The 16251-nt window shown below is 41.5% G+C and overlaps 2 long non-coding RNA genes across 2 annotated transcripts; one reads left to right on the forward strand and one right to left on the reverse strand.

Annotated features, from left to right (window-relative positions):
• The first annotated feature begins 775 nt into the window (after positions 1 to 775).
• Positions 776 to 11685, forward strand: LOC133211902 (uncharacterized). The gene is made up of 3 exons (XR_009725316.1): positions 776 to 1010; positions 1729 to 1812; positions 11470 to 11685. It is a non-coding gene; the product is annotated as an uncharacterized LOC133211902 (long non-coding RNA).
• LOC133211901 (uncharacterized) lies at positions 8704 to 15334 on the reverse strand. Its single transcript, XR_009725315.1, has 2 exons — positions 15073 to 15334; positions 8704 to 8927 (listed from the first exon to the last, which is right to left on the reverse strand). It is a non-coding gene; the product is annotated as an uncharacterized LOC133211901 (long non-coding RNA).
• Positions 15335 to 16251: the final 917 nt, after the last annotated feature.

The raw sequence follows: 16251 nt of genomic DNA on the forward strand, positions 1-16251 counted from the left end.
TAAAACGCATGCTCTCCTTAGAGGGTTGCAGAGCCCAGGCTGCTTGGGAGGAGGATGTTCAATAGTTTGCGGCAATTTGGCAAAGGGGTATTAATAATAATTTGCCTTAAAAATGGTACTTTGCAGCTGTTGCTGTATAACTGCTAACTAGCAAAATGCACACCGGTGAAGGAGAGGGAAGGACAAAGGAGGAAAACCTGAGTCATGTGAAACCCATTAGACATTACCCAGGACCACATCCTAGCTGAGGTCACCTAACAGAAGGACTCCTCAGAGCTCTGACCTTCAGCCTCACATGGATCTCTCTGTGGAGCAGATGCAGGAAAATTCCCTGGTGGAATAGGACGAGGCACCTGCTGTAAGAGTGGGCATATTTATAAAGCACCTCTAAAGGTTTCCAGCTGCTGAAGTAGCTGTTGGAGGCTGCCTGTGTAAGAGTGAGCTGATGTGCAGTGTTACTGCTGCCCTGAATGGTGCTGGGGGAACAGCACTGTTCCCATGCAGGCAGAAGGAGATGTTAAACTCCTGCTTGCCTCTAAAACAGCTGTGATATACCTGGCAGCTCTTCTTCAGAAACCCCCTTTTTATGCTGATTTGTAAAAAAGCTGCCTATATTGTTGTTATTCCATGGCAGGGAATGAGTTGGTTTAGGTGATGCTCAGGTTACCCAGAGATTGCTCTTGTGGGGGGAACTACTTAACTAGTGAACCTTAAGTTATATTAACCAAGCAAATTTAGACAATGAATTGCAAACATCTGTTTTCAGGTTTTTCACATCATTTTATACAGCTGATGATGAGATGGTCATAGACAACAGCTGCCATGAAGATGGAGCTCCTCTAGTACCCAGCATGATTGGTGCCTGCGCTTTGCTTTGAAATACATACTCATAGAAGAAAGCTTCCTGTCAACTTAGGCATCGACTTCCAGTTACTTCAGTTCCTGGGTTATAAACTATAGAAGACACCTGAGCCACCCTTTCCTGACTGTGCATCAGAGACCAAAATCTGGTTAGTAGCAACCGTTGTTGTTTTTTGTGAAGATAAGTAGTTCTTCCTGCTTGTAAACTATGTGTGAGGGGGTCACATGCATTAAAAATGAAAGTATTCTCTGGAACAGTAATCGGGGTGTGTGAAGGAGGGGGAGAAGCTAGGAAAACTGTTAGTAAAATAAAATCATAGTGAACGTAGGAGGTCTACAAGGTTAAAAGGCATCATAAGATGAAAACATTGGTTACGTAGCTAAAGGCTGAACTGAACCTTATTATTCTTATGGACTTTCAGAAATCATCCACTGAAATAGCCTTCTCTCTTGTATTGTAGATCTGTACGGTACATACAAATGTATTTTCCTCAGTGTCACTGCTGAACAGCAGGACAAAGAACAAAGGATGCATGGGGGCAACCTGCATCTGAAACAAGTATCATCCCTTCACTCCCCCCTCGACTTGCAGCCCACTAACAGTTTCTGAAGCACAGGATGTCTAGCCAGGCTCTTTTTCATCACAACATTTTCACTCCCTCTCACGTACTGTGCCTTCGATGTAAACGCTGAACTTTCATTATTGCCAATGTGATTTCTGCACATGGAGCCACAAGAGGCAGAAATAAGAAGTCTAGAGCCCTTCTGCTTTAAATTCTAACTCCTGCAACCACTGTGCTAGAAATGAAGAGCTATCTCATTGTATATGCAATATGCAAGTAGTTTGACAAGGATGTCTCTTTACAGCTTAAGTGTCAGCTCTGAATAGATGGATCGGGGGTCTTGAAAGACTTGCTACACATCTCTGCATCATTGTTCATAAAAACTTCAGTAAGTATCTTCAATTCCTTGCACAGCAATACAAGCAACCGCCTCAGCTTCTCAAGGGCACTATACCTTTGATAATGAATAAATTTAAACAAAAGGGGGAAAAACACCTTTGCTGAATATAATAGAATGCAGCTCTCTACTTTTGTATTTCATGGGACATGAAGGTTCATCATTTAGTGAAAATAAGATGTGCACCATCAGTAACATCCTGTCTGGATTTCATTTTCAGAGTAAAATGCCTTTCCAGTAACACTAGAAGAAACTGCTTTTCTCAGAGAGCCCCTTGTACTGGAGCTGTGCTGCAGTATCCTCCAGCCTCTTTTCTCCCTTTTGTTGTGCTCTCTGTTACAGCCTGGTTTTCCAGTTTGCAAATCCATTTTCTCCTTTATATTTAAAAACTTTATGCTTCATGTGGGCAAATTTCCATGAGCTTTCAGATTCACTGTTATTCCTCACTGGCCAACGGATAAATTCATTTGATTAGAGCTCAGCCCTCAAGAGAGAATCTGGAGGGAAGCAGAGTTCAATCAAGGAACACCTGGCATCAGCTACAGAGTGCACACCTCCTCAGTAGTATCTTCTTCCTCTTCTGTGAGCTGAACTCATTGTATATGAACACCATCTCCAGCTCCAGACACCACAGGACATCTTCACCACAATAAAAGGACCAAGGTGTGTGTTGCAGGAGGTTCATAGCCTGCTGTAACAGGCACCACTGATCAAACCCCACAGGGAGTATCACTGAGCTGATGTGATTGAGGCAACTGAATGTCAAACCCCAGGCACAAGCACCTGAGGAAGAGGGCTGAAAGTGACACCTGGTCCTTATTCTGTGGCAACCAACTGGTGCCAAACAATGCTGAAGGCTGGGGACTTTGAATGAGGAATATAAATGGCAAATAGAGTTTTCTAGCAATAGAAAAACCAGGGAAACCATCATCTGTTCTGAGGCAGTGCTCTTGCTGCAATACTTCTGACATCCAAGCTAAATTGTGCAATAGATCCATTCCCAGAGGATGAGCCCATCAAGTGGGCTGCACGTGCACCACCTTGCAATATATTTGCTGCTCTCACAAACTACCAGGATCGCTGGGTCAGTGGCTTGAGGACAGATCCCAATGGAAACCTTCTGTGCTGCAACACATTGTTTGGGTGGCTCAGAAGCTCTGTGTTCCTTAGAATCAATATTGGATTAATGCAGTGGTATTGGGTTGGAGGCACTAGCTGTAAGATGAGATATGGAACTGAAGTGTACTTGTAATGCCTGCTTGTAATATTTTAACAATTCAGCAACAACTTTGTAAGGCAGGCTATTAGCTGGACTGTGCGAAGCAATTCCAGCCAGAGCAGCTGAGTTCTCTATGAACCCTGCTCCTGCATTTTGATTTCTGTGAGATATTCCTGCTTTGAGCTCTTGCACGGTGTTGCTGTGCATTATTAAACCCCCACTATTTTCCACTCTAGAAAAGCCTGCATTTAGATTTAGGTGAACTTACAGGGGAGAGGTTAATCTGGGAAAAAAAAAAAGCCACGTAAATGTAAATGATTAATTTCTACTTTCATATTTTTAAGCTGAGAACCCATGGCTGCAGGGATAAAGTTGGTGCATTGGCTCACTGAGTTACTCTGTACTCACACTTCTCCTGTGGAAGAGCAATTTGCTCTCCCTCTTTCCTCTTTTCTTTTTCTCCCCCACTGAAAAAGGGAGTGAGCAGATTGTTCATCTCTTTGCTCATTGAGAATGGTCTCCTAAACACTGAAAGATGGTTTGGCAGGGGGGGTTGTTCAGAAGATTAGCATCTCTCCTCAGAGCTGGTCCCCAACTGTATTCACATTTATGAATCCATCTAACGAACCCTGAAGAGTAATATATAACCTGATGATGCAACAAGCCAGGAGACAAAAAAAAAGATAGCCCATTAAGAGGACAAAGCTAATCAATACTAATAGCAAAGACTAAGATTTTAAAAGCCTCTCAATGAAGTCAGGCACAATCTTACTGGTCGGTCAATAAAACATGGAGTGTGCCTGGTGGGGGCAAGGCTGGGGGCAAGTCAGACAGAATGAGGAGAACTTTGTTTAGGAGGTACTCCAGTGGATTGGTTCTCTGGATTGTACAGCATGTCCTGGATGCAGATAGCAAAGGTGGAAGGCACAGCAGCTCTTGAAGGGGTAAAATGCTGACAGCACATGGAAGTTGGTTAGTTCCTCCTGCCTCTCCTTCTCCTTAACTCTTCCAGGTGCAGCTGGGATCTGAGCAGCAAGTTTACACACCCTATGTTAAGGCATCTGTGCTCAGCCATCCTCTTCTATTCCCAGATCTGGTTGCTTTTCAAGACAGAATGTATTGTGGCTTCATTCCTTACCTGGCAATAACTAATTCACCCAAAAAACTGGCAGACTGGAGTGGTTCCTTCTCATTGCTCATCTCCACAAGGCCAGTTATGGATTGAGTGTTTCCTGATCATGGAAAGGACACTTCAAATGGTCTGTTATTTTGACTGTATTTTTTTGCTTTGGCTTCTAAAATTCTTTGACAACTTTCCTAACCTGTTCTTGCTCTAGATTAGGTTCTGCAGTGCATTTCCTGCACAAGGTCCCTTTCATGTCATTGAAAGTTAGACCTGTGTTTGGCATTCTTGTGTGTTGATAAGAGCAACATCCTTTCTCTTGGCCATGACTGACACAGGCCTTGTCCTCCTGTGCTCTTATAGAAGCTGCTGGTAGATGTGTTTTCCTGCCTTTGCACCCTTTATCTGACTTTCCAGTATATCCTCATGGGAGAATTCCTCCATGGATGTTTGAGAAACCACCTCATGCTCTTTCAAATCCCTTCCACTTGCTCATTTTCTCTCCTGCTCCTGCCCATCCTGCCTCATATCCTCTCTGCTTTGTACTGCACTCCCTCTCTCCCATACTCCAACTGGAGCTAATCCTTCACCCAGCACCACCCTCTGCCTCTCACTCTATCCCTACTAGACAAACGCTGCCCCTATGACCCAGAACATCCTTCCCTCACTCCTCACAGCCCAGGCAAGCTGATGGACAGAAGGGAAAGCATTGTCCTCCTGTAGGGATGGGTATACAAACATAGCCACCTCATCAGCCAGCCCAACTGCATCCAGAGATCATGCCAGCAAGTCCTTAATTCTCAGAGAGAACTCGTAAGAGGACTGAGTACCTCTTTGCCCTGTGTGTGGTACATGACAGAGCAGAGCCTAATAGGATGAATAGGCACTACAGAGTTAGTATTGATAAGTCAAATGGCAACCAAAGCTTCCCACCCTGTACATCAGCACTAGTGCCTGGCTGTGAGCTGCCTGTGAAGAAGAGGAAGGCTGCTTAGCACCTGTAGACCAGTCCTTGGCCTCTCTACTGAAGCTTCTGTAAAGGCATAAAATCACTTTGCTAGGACTAAAGGCAGCAGTGGTGCAATGGAGCTGTGCTGGGATCATTAGAGTGGTTAATATTCAGCAGGCATATTGCTAAAAAGACAGTGCATGCTATGAAAAAAAAGCAACAAAGCCCCAGCACGGCATGCAGATCTTTGGCAGAGATATTAGCAGTGACAATGTTGTTTGTACAACACACAGCTTACATCCTCTAAGACCAGACGCACTGCCATGCTGCACCTACATGGAGGTCATTGTGGAGCAGTTGTGAAAACAGTGTAAACCGATGAATTAGTGATTAAATGTTTTTTACTGCTTTATTGGTCCTCCAAAGATGAATTCTCTACTTTGGCACCAAATGATAAAGCTCTTAACTGCATCATGCTAGGTGCCAGTGGAGCAGCAGTCAAGCTGCAGTCAGAACTGATGTGACTTTGGTTAGGGGTCCAAAATAAATGATGCTAAGCAGTAGCCAAGCCTGCACATATACATACAGATACACATTTTGCAAGAAATGTAATTTAATTAATCTAAAAAAGTGAATCATAACTCAATGAACTCTTTGGAAAGGCCCTCAACTGGAGATGAAGTCTGTCTGTCACCATAAATGCAACATAGCTGGAGAAGGAAATTTTCAATGTATGTAGAAATTCGATAGTCCAAAATGTGTTATTAGGCAGAAAACCCAAATCCCTGTAAAGGACCACCTCTTGCTATAATGCAGGTCTTTTCTATAATAGAGTCTGCTCTCATATAGGACTACTGCTGCACTGCAAGCTGTAATAAATATTAATGTGTCAAACTGTACACCACCTCTATTTCAGGATGGAGGCAACAGCCCTGCAGAGATGAGTTGCAGCCCTGCTAGGAGCAAGTGCATTCCCAGGGCTTTGGGTAAGGAATTTTTATCTTTGCAGTGATTGTATCCTGCATTTCTCTAAAGAATCACCAAACTCTCCATTTTACTCTATAAGAAAGGCATGAAATCTGTCTGTGCTTGGGGCTATGCCTTGGGGGAGTGATATTTGCACTTCATCCTATGTTCATAGAAAATCTGCCCTCCTGCCAGCCCAGCATTTTGTAATGCAACCCCCCAAGGTCATTCCCTACCACCTGACAGTAGGATGCTAAAAGCCCAACATATACCACCTTGCAAAGAGATTCTGATATTTATATTGCATTTCTTTCTTATAGTGCAATTGGTCTACAAAGAAAACTAAATAGTATTTGTTGTGTGTGTGTGTTTCATTCTCTTGCCTGCATCATGACACTGTATTAAATGTCTCTAAGTAATACTCTAAGTAGTATTACTAGACCAAACATTTGAATCTATACTTGTCTTTAGACACCGTATTATTCTAAGTATAGGATATAAATGTAAATAAATATTATACTAAATATTTATGTTTACTATCCCACGCAACAATAGTTTATTAAATATTTACTAGCCTACTTACCTGTGCTGTTGTGGGCATAGCTGCGTAACTATTTGTGCTACAGAGTGTTTCTGTGGTTGATTAAAATGCATTTTCTGTGTACATCTGCAATGTTGGGTAGGCCTGGTTAAGGAGCCACTTACAGAAGCAAGCAGCGAATGCTATTCCTTTAAAAGACATGAAGCTGCTTGTTACAGATTCTGCAACAGCCCTTAGATGAGGCTCTTATTAGCATCACGCTAGGTGCCAGTGGAGCAGCAGGTTATTTTTAAAGTGTTGGGGTGCCACATGCAGTGTTACTCTGCAAAAAAAACAAAGATAAAGAAAGGAAAAGCAGCCTCTGTAATGAGCCCTGATCATTAGTTCCTTCTCACAACATGTTGATGAAAGAGAACTCTTTTCCTTTCATAGAAATGTGTGTATCTGTCCAGGAATAATCCTAGGAGACAGGAGAGAATGGGGAGATTATCCCATTTCTTCATCAGGAAATGGAGTAACATTGAGAACAGGAAGGCAGTACTGCTCACCCATGTCGCAGACTGAAGACGACAGGGGATTTTATACTTCCACGGCAAGAAGATTCAGGCAGCCTTTACTGTTTATTTCATCCTTGTTAAACTTAATTGCTCTACAGGCAAACACTGTTGCTACTGTTCATTCAATATACGGTCCAGCAGAAGCAATTTGCCTGCAATTAGTCAGCAATGACACCCAGTTCTTAGGCATTCTTAGGTGGCAGCAATCACAGTTCTCACTCTCCCTGCTCTAAGCAAACTTTAATCTTCTCACAATACAAAAGGACTGCATTTACCACAGGAGATGACCAGCCCTACTGTTTGAAAAGCCATCATTTAAGACTCCCACCAGAAATTACTACTTTGGTTCAGATTTACGGGTAAAAAGGTACTTCAAAATCTTGCCCATGAAGCTTATCATGGGCTAAGTTATTCACAGAGAGAAAACAGGAATGAGGAAGAAGCACAAGTCTTTGCTTTTATGGTAGATTCTAAGTAAATAACCTTAGAAGCAATAGGTTGATTTGGTTGCAATTCATTTCAAATAAATTAGCTTTCCTGAGTCAACTGGTAACCTGATGGCAGGTTGTCACACTGGAGAAAAGCTGCCCAACCACTCCACAACCACATAGTATCAGCCAACAGGGCTGAGGGAGGTGAACTTTGTAAGGAAGAGAGACTGCAATGAACATAGGAAAAAAAAAAGGAACTCAAAAGCAAGCCATTAAGTGCTTTTTCATCCTAACTAAGTTCATTGTGAAGGGTGGTTGAGAAGAGGGGTAATATGAGACTTTCTTATTGAAGAAAATATTGATTGTTTGGAATCAATAGCATTAAAAAGCTGTGTCTTAAGCACCAAGCTTTGAAGGACTCCACAAGCTTTTCCGTTCCCTGTCTATTCTCCTGCCAGAACTTTGATAGATTTAGCCTGCAAACCAGCAAATGCAGTGATTTTATGGTGGCCAATATATATTAAAAAAATTAAGGTGTCAAGCATGAATTTTATTATATCTGCAATCAGATGTACTTCCTTCAGTCAGCTCATTTGCAATTAAGTCCAGCTGTTCTCAGTGGAAAGGAGTCTTCCAAGGAAATTGCTGTAAAATTTAATGGGAATATTTTCCTTGGTGCTTTGTTGTAAATATAGTTTTCCTAATAGGCTTGCAGAGGGCTTCGGTTTTTATTCAGTGGGCAAGAGAAGATCAGTAATTTTTCATGTATTAGAAAGTGAAGAGGTCAGTGATAGAGCTTATAAAGCTTATAAAATATTCTCACTGTATAGCAACAGGAAGAGCTTTAATACCTTGAAGGAGGGGAAGTTTGGGCAATTTTCTGGTGTGCATAATATTTTATTTACATATAAAGGGCTACTTGTTACTTGACACATCAGATGGAGTTTGCTCAATATGTTTTATGGGTTTTTTTTTCTGTCTAGAATCAGGTATGACAGCCAGAGAGGGGCACCAGATTGCAGACTTCAGAGTATGATCCTTCATTTCAATATTGCAGTGTAACATCCCACAGTGGCCAAAATATTATACCATAAACTCACAATACTGCAGTGCTTTAGTTTACCATAACAGAATCCAGTTTGGGCTTTAAGCAAATGATGAACATCAGAAACTTTCCTATGCTCTTGCTACTGTGCCCAAAGAGCATCCCTTTCCTTTTTTCCACTTAGGCAAAGCTTAGATGTGCTTTTCCTATCTTCCAACAATCTTTTCAGCAGCGTTTTCAATCCGTGTGCTTCTGTCATTTTGGGAGAACAGCACCTAAAATAAAACAGTGGGATTTGTAATTATTGACATACTTTTAAGATGTAATGGTGAAGCATTAAATATAACAAAATGAAACTATTTTGAAGGGTAATGTTGAGACGTGAATGATTGAAAATACTGTTATTGTGGATCTGTTCCCACCTAAGCGAAAACCAGACTCCTTCTCTAATGGTGAAATATAACCTGGCTCTTGCAGAGAGAGTAATTTGCTAATTTGCTTAACGTTGTTATCTGTGCAGGAAAGCCTTGCGGGAAAAAGAATTCAGAGTGGATCAAAACTGCAGGTTATTTTGGGGGACAGAATTAAGCCACTTTTTATTCTGTAAGACAGTGATCATATTCCTTTTTTTGGCAGCTGTGGATACTGAGGAGAAAACAACCTGTCCTGGTTACCATTGCTATATTGGTTTGCAAGAGGTGAAACTAAATTCCTATCAACAAAACCTTCTGCTGAGGCAGTGGAAGTCCTTCTACTAGTGCAGTTTATTTGAAGAACAGGATTGAGCTTTATAGCAGGAGCAATATGCTTTTGCTAGTACAGCTACCTTGGCAAATTCTCACGGTTTAGAATCCCATCTCCCAAGTCTGCAAATAGCAAGAGTTAGTTGGCACAGTTTGGAACTCTTCTCCAAAATAGTGTAGCAGAGAAATTCAGTGAGGAAATATCTGCTGAACATGTATGTTTCTGTGTTCAGGCTTCAGAACAGATTGATAAACCTGTTCAGAGATGATTAATCAAAAGGGTTTGGATCAGGAATTGACAAGTGAGTCAAAGTGAGCTGCAAAGGAGTGCAAAAGGATTAGGTCTCTGTGGGAGAAGAATATATTTGGTAAAAGTGATCAGAAAATGAACTCAAACACATGATTGAGAAGGAAGAAGAGCTAGAACATTGTAAAGTTAATACTTGGGGTGAACCTACATACCTGTGTTCTATTTATATAGCTTGCTTGGTTTTGGTTAAGTCACTGCCTTTAGAATAAAGTATGTGTTTTTCATCTAGAGGCAGTTACAATGTTGTGGCCTTTTTGCTGTTCTTTGTGGGCTTTTTGCTGTTCTACGAATTCAAGGTCTCTCCATCAGGAGTAGAAGGAAGAGCACAAGGAACAAAACAGGTCTCCTTGTCCATACAGTGCTTGTCTTTCCCTTTTCTAATCCAAATATGCAATATCCAGAAAGGGAGCGACTCAAAGTCACAACAAACGCTGTGGATAAATGGCTTCACTTGGATGAAAAAGCTGCAAACAGCACTGAGGTGCCGTAGTCTGTTCATTCATTGAAGTTCTTTGTATGCCTCTTTTCCAGCTTACATTTAAGCTTACACCTGATATATATAAACTTCAAAGGTGTCTGGGTCACATTTCAGCTAGTACCTGGTAAGAGAAATAAGCACAAACACACCTTTTAGCTCTGTAACAGAGCAACTGCTGTGGGAAGCTGGAGATCTGGTCCTGACTGCCCCCCCCATTAAGTGCATTTATGGATTGTGAGCTGTGATCCATCAGGGAGGTGCATGACAGCTTCAACAGAAAGCTTTCTTGGTCTCTTAAGGATTCCCGCAAGCATTATTCAGCCATTGAATTCACAGCCTCTGTATCAGCACTTACTGATGTCTTTGGCTTAAGTGAAGAAGAGCATATATAGATGTCTGGCTCTGTTTAATATAGTAGATGTGTTTGAGACAAAAGTGTGGGATCCAGTATTGTACTGTTTGAGAACAGGCAGGTTCTACCTTGCATCTAAATGTTCTGTTTTGTTTTTCCTTCAGCTCCACTCTAAACTCATAAGGTGACTGGAGTTAATCCTTGTGTCTTAAGTATAAAAGTTGTTCACGGAGCTTTGGAGGCTGGAGGGCTCCAACCCCTTGGGGTGATGTTTTCCATTCTCTGTGGGCTTCAAGAAGCAGAAGGAATCTTCCCATGATGTGATGGGAATCCTCATGAGAGAGCATCTTCATCACAAGAGGTCATGGCAGGTTTGCTTTCGGGACCTGACTGACAGACCCTGCTTTTCACAAAGCATCTGTCCTTCCATACCTTAAGTTTTTGCTTGCACCTAGTGCCTTAAACCCAGCTCTCTGTGATATCATTTAGGCTGAGCTACACAGGGAAATGGCATTTCCACACTATTCCTTTCATCAAGCAGGAAATGCCTTGTGTCCACAAACAAATTATCCTCTAGGAGCTTATCTCACCCTTTATAAGGAAATAATTACACAGCTTTAGAATGAAATCAAGACTGCTTGGCATCACCTTTGTGCACTCTGTGTGCATTTCTTCCTGCAGTTCAGAAGCAATACAGCCAGGTACCTGCAAACAGCTTGGCCCCACACACGATCAATAGCAGAAAAGATAAATCTGCTGCAACTAACTACAGGCTGTAGTGTCCCTAAGTGACGATGAAAAATGATCACTACTTGAATACACTGCATTTTTATGTTTAAATCTTTCAATAGAAGCAGTGTCAATAACAAAGCACTAAATAATCTCTACATGGAAGGAAAATCTTTCTTTTTTTATTTATTTTTTTTTTTTACAGGGAAGATGGATGTCACTTTTGCTGGAGACCTTAAATACTGGAGTATGGAATTAGATCTGCAAATTCCAGGAAGTGATCGTCTGTTTAGACAACCTCTGTCTCATTGTAAGAAAGACTGGCTGGATTCTGCTGGAAAGCATCGCTCAGTTCCGTATCAGGGATGCACCAGGGTAACCGTAAGTCGAATATGCAGAAATAAAATAAATAAGGATTTTTTTCCTCATGTTCCTTTGGGGATAATTTATCTCTCTGAATTGGATACAGCTGCCACAGATGGCCTTTCTTTACTTCAAAATATCTCTGACCTTTCCCTGAGCTAAGTGGACAGAGTTTACCATATTGGCCCAAGTATAAAGCAAAGTCTTTTTCAGATAATAGCCTTTGGAAACAATCCAATCTGTTTGGTATCTGCAGACCACGTCACACATGGCTCTCTCTGGTTCCTCCCTATCCCACGGATGCTGTTAGCCTGCATTCTCCTTCATGTGACTTTTGGGTCTGCTGGTCTTGGTGGAGCAACACCCAGACAGACTGTCGCTGGGGATGCTGGTAGTAATGCAGCCCCTCTGCCTGTGCATGTGCTTCTGTTTCTGTCCTGATGAAATTAAGGTAGGATTTATTTGAAGCCATCTTATTTCCATGTTATATGGTGCCTCCACCACCTACAAGTATTGATGTCCCTTTTATTCCACATTATTAGACAGTAAGAAACACACTAGAATGCCTTTGGCAACACCAAATTGATTAACTTATTTTAACTCACGCAGGACACTTTCCATAGCAATGTCTGTGGAAGCAGAAGCTTCCAGGTAAATCCAGTCTGGTGGCAATTTGAGCAATGCCAGCTGTGTGGTGCAGGGTGCTAGGATGCTCTGTTTAGTTTTAGCCTTCCACAAGGAGCCTGCTCCAGAGAAAATGCTCTCTGGTTGTGGACTCTGAACTGAGTTCAGTTTAACTGCCCTAAAACTTCCAGAAATAGGCTCTTGAAGCAGGGAGCAGTGGTATAAAAAGGTTTATTGATTTAAAAGCCCCTTTGTATGTACTCTAAGTTTGGTTCAGATGCTTTCTTGAATAAAGGTCAAGATGAAGTATTGGATTTCTGAGATGCTGAAGTTCTGAATATCCCAGAACTTTGATTTATTCTGCCCATTTTGTCTGGGTTTCTGTTAAAAAGCATGGTTGTCTGTCCTCCTTAATGGATTGATGAACAATACTGAGTGCGAAACAGCTTGAAAGAAAATAGTGATCTATGCAGTTGCTAGAAGTGCTTGAGTTGTCTGGAAAACTGCATGTTTCCGTGCCCTCATTCAACCTTCAGCATATATTTGTTTTTGTTGTTGGCCCTTCTCTTTTACATCTGGAAAAGAAATGAAAGAAGGCACTCAAGAAAAGCTGAAGAGTGAAGAATAAGACCTTGCTGCTTCAGGATGGCTGGTGCTTTAAGGGGACATCAGCCCAGTTTCAGCTTTTAAAAATCCTGCTGAGATTGACTGGTTTATGGAGAGGTGATTATAAAAGCCAGCGAGTAGCTTAATTAGGATGGAGAGTTATGAGAAGTAGCTTGGCTTTTGTAAGAAGTACTAGAACAAATGACTCTTGGCAAGTGGCTGGTGGAATGTGGAAAGCTAAGCTCAGGAGTTAGGCAGGATGGTTGCTTGGCTTGCTGCATTTACATGCAGAAGGAATAAAGACTGCCAAAATTGTGCCTGAATCTGGTTCATGTCAGGCGTTCTTGTCCTGAGGTTACACTTGTCTCAAATAATATTTACTAATCAGGAACTTCAGAACTCCGTGATCTTGTCTTAGTGTTTGTTACTCTGCCAGGTTTTTCAAAGAGCCTGGGGAAAAGCAACCTCTGCTTTTCCAAGCTGCAGTTTAGAGTTTGCTCCTGGCAAGAAGAGATACCATATATCGTACCATGAACTCCATCATATTTACTGTCATAACAGTGGATACACTGCCATCTAAAACTTTCATGCGCCTGTTCAATGAAGAGCAATAGCTAGGGGATGTGCTCTACCATGTATTGAATAACCATTATGTTTCAAGCTTCCTCTTGCCTGCTGCAAATTCCTACCTCCGCAAGAAGCTGGTAAGGAGTAGAATTCAAGCATTATGTATTCAACAAATTCTGCTGACTGCTGCTAGGCAGGGAGGCTGGAATGATTGTGCCAAATCCTGGTCTTTCATGCTAATGGAAATGGAATTTTCCCCAGAGCACCCCGGTGTCAGAGAGAAAACCCAAGGGACAAAACAGAGCATTTGAAAATACAGCCCAGACATTAAAAAAGGCAAATAGGCCTTAACTGGTTAAATTGCAGACTATCAGGAAACAAAATATGCAGAATATAATACAAATATCCCCAAATTATGTAAAAGCCTGATCCTGCAGTCTTTGGAGAGGGAAAACAATGTGTTCAACCGACTCCAATACTGCAGAATCATCAGTATAGCCAAGAAGAAGCAATCAGGTCATTCTGTCTCAGCCACTTGCATATTGCACAACTGCTTGTCTGTTCTCACTATTTCATCTCTGCTAATGCCTTATTTAACCTGCTCAGGATAGCTGTCATGTTGAAAAAGTGCAAAATATATTAAATTTTAACTACATCATTTAAAAATATGTGTATTTGTGTAGAACACGACTCAGCCCACTTTAAAGAAAGTATGTTGTGAGCAGGCATCAACAGATAGACTGAAAAGCAAGGCAAAAGCATAGGGGTTTTTTTTAGATGTTGAGTGGACTAAATGCAATGTGAATTTATCTGCAAACCATCTGTGATTTCTGGTATTTTTTGATGCCTTCACAGCTCTAATTTTAAGCAGTTATATAGCCTTTAAATAATGATACTTTCTCCCCATTTGGTTTTACATCGGATTCCACACTTGATCACTGAATGTTTAAAGGAAAGAAGTGGCTGAGTATACTTCCCTGCAGATTGCACACATACAGAATCAAACAGCAGCCTTTTATTTTTGCAAGTAAAATTTGACATATTTTGGGACAGAATTCTGAATGCATAAAATAACACCATGAGTTTTACTGGGTAGGGTTTACTTTTTGTATTTTGCTTTATACTTCTGATGTAAATTCAGGGTTGGGATAAGGTGTTAAGTTGACAACCCCAGGGACCAAAACTCCACGAGCAGCCTAGCATAACAGCAAATCTTTTTGAATTATCTTTAAATTGATATCAAGGGTGGCAGTTGCATCAGGCAACAGGGAATTGAAGAGCCATAATCCATCCAGTCATTAGTGATTCTGCAGACAAATCTGTTACACACTGGATTTTCTGTGTGTGATGCGGACGCTTTATAACTGTGAACTGAAATGCTTTCGACAAGGAACTGAATAGCCACCCGAAAGTGTAGTTCCTACAGTTAGAGTGACCCTCTAACGGGAATGGGAGGCCTCTAGTTCTGTTTTCCATATACTGTGATGTGGGGGAAGATCCTTTTGAATGTGAGCCTGGTCACCTGAGAGCCTGAAACAATATGAAGCTAACTCTGTTCATCCCACAGGAAATCTGATGAGGAGCACATCATTGTCAGCTCAGTTCGTTATTTCAGTGGCATGAATGTTGAGATAAGATTTTCACTCACTATTGTTGGATGTAGTGGGAGATTCTGATTCAGGCAACAATAGGAAAGAAATAGCACTGAAGATCAAGGCTCCCCCACATCTGAAATGTCTTGCCATTCCCCTTGTCTAAAGGGAGGCAGGACTCACTCCTTTCTCTTGGCAGAAACCTCAAACATGAGTCGATAACCCCCCAGCTTCTCTTCTGTTTCAATAATGCATCATGTAGTAAGCTCTGCGGCTAACTGAAGACTGAATACCTGAAAGAAATTAAAAGGAAAGTAAAAATAGCAATATCTTATCAATTACACCATTGAGTGTCACAATTATTTGAACAACAAGAACAAAAATTAATATGTTTATTATATTTATCTGAAGTGCTGTCAAGAATGGAGCAATGAAGTATGAAGAAATGAAGAGGCCCTGGTGATGAATATCAGTCCAGCTTGCCACAGACTAAATATCAGCATTTATCTATCTCGGAGGAAGATAAAGATAGTTCCTTATGACGTGAGTTATTCCAAACGTTGAGTCCTGTCCAGACATTTCATGAGAGATTATCTGCACTTGGTATGAAACCCAATAGTCACCATTAGTTGTCTCTCTTGACAACAAAATTAATTTCTCCTAAACGAGAATGCATTTCTAATTGGGCACTCTCTTCCCTAACAAATTGTTTACAGTACCTCTGCAAGGATTCTGAAATCATCCCTTTTCTTTGATGATGCTGATTAATTATAGCCCACTTGGTTCTCAGTAGCTGCAATTTGAGTAATATTGCCATAACATACTTTGCTGTGAAAGGTTCATCTTAATTACAGGCTCCCAAGCCAAGCTTCTGTTTCAGAAGAGAACTGTACTTCTCTTGTCAAGCTGCATGTGATGCCAGGTTGGACTGTTACTTTCCCCCCATCACCTTTCCTCTCCAAGTGAACTCAGAGCTTATGTACGTTATGAGGCTGACAGCACCCAAAACGAAATTCTCTCTTCAGCCACAGAACAGATACAGAACTGGCAGTTCACTGCAGTCTTCTCTATTCCATCTCTTCATCTATCTAGTGGCACAGTGCAGCAATGTGTGGAGATAAGTGGGCTAGCTGTAGTGTTACCGTGTTAGTGCGGTGCTCTGCCGGATCTCATTAGCAATGCTGAGAGGGAGGGTTTATTAGTCTGGTCAGAATGCTGAACTAACAGAGCAGGCT

This window comes from Neopsephotus bourkii, unplaced genomic scaffold, assembly GCF_033783945.1.
Source record: "Neopsephotus bourkii isolate Nb327-2 ecotype Australia unplaced genomic scaffold, CSIRO-AGI_Nbou_v1 NB_659, whole genome shotgun sequence".
NCBI lineage: Eukaryota > Metazoa > Chordata > Aves > Psittaciformes > Psittacidae > Neopsephotus > Neopsephotus bourkii.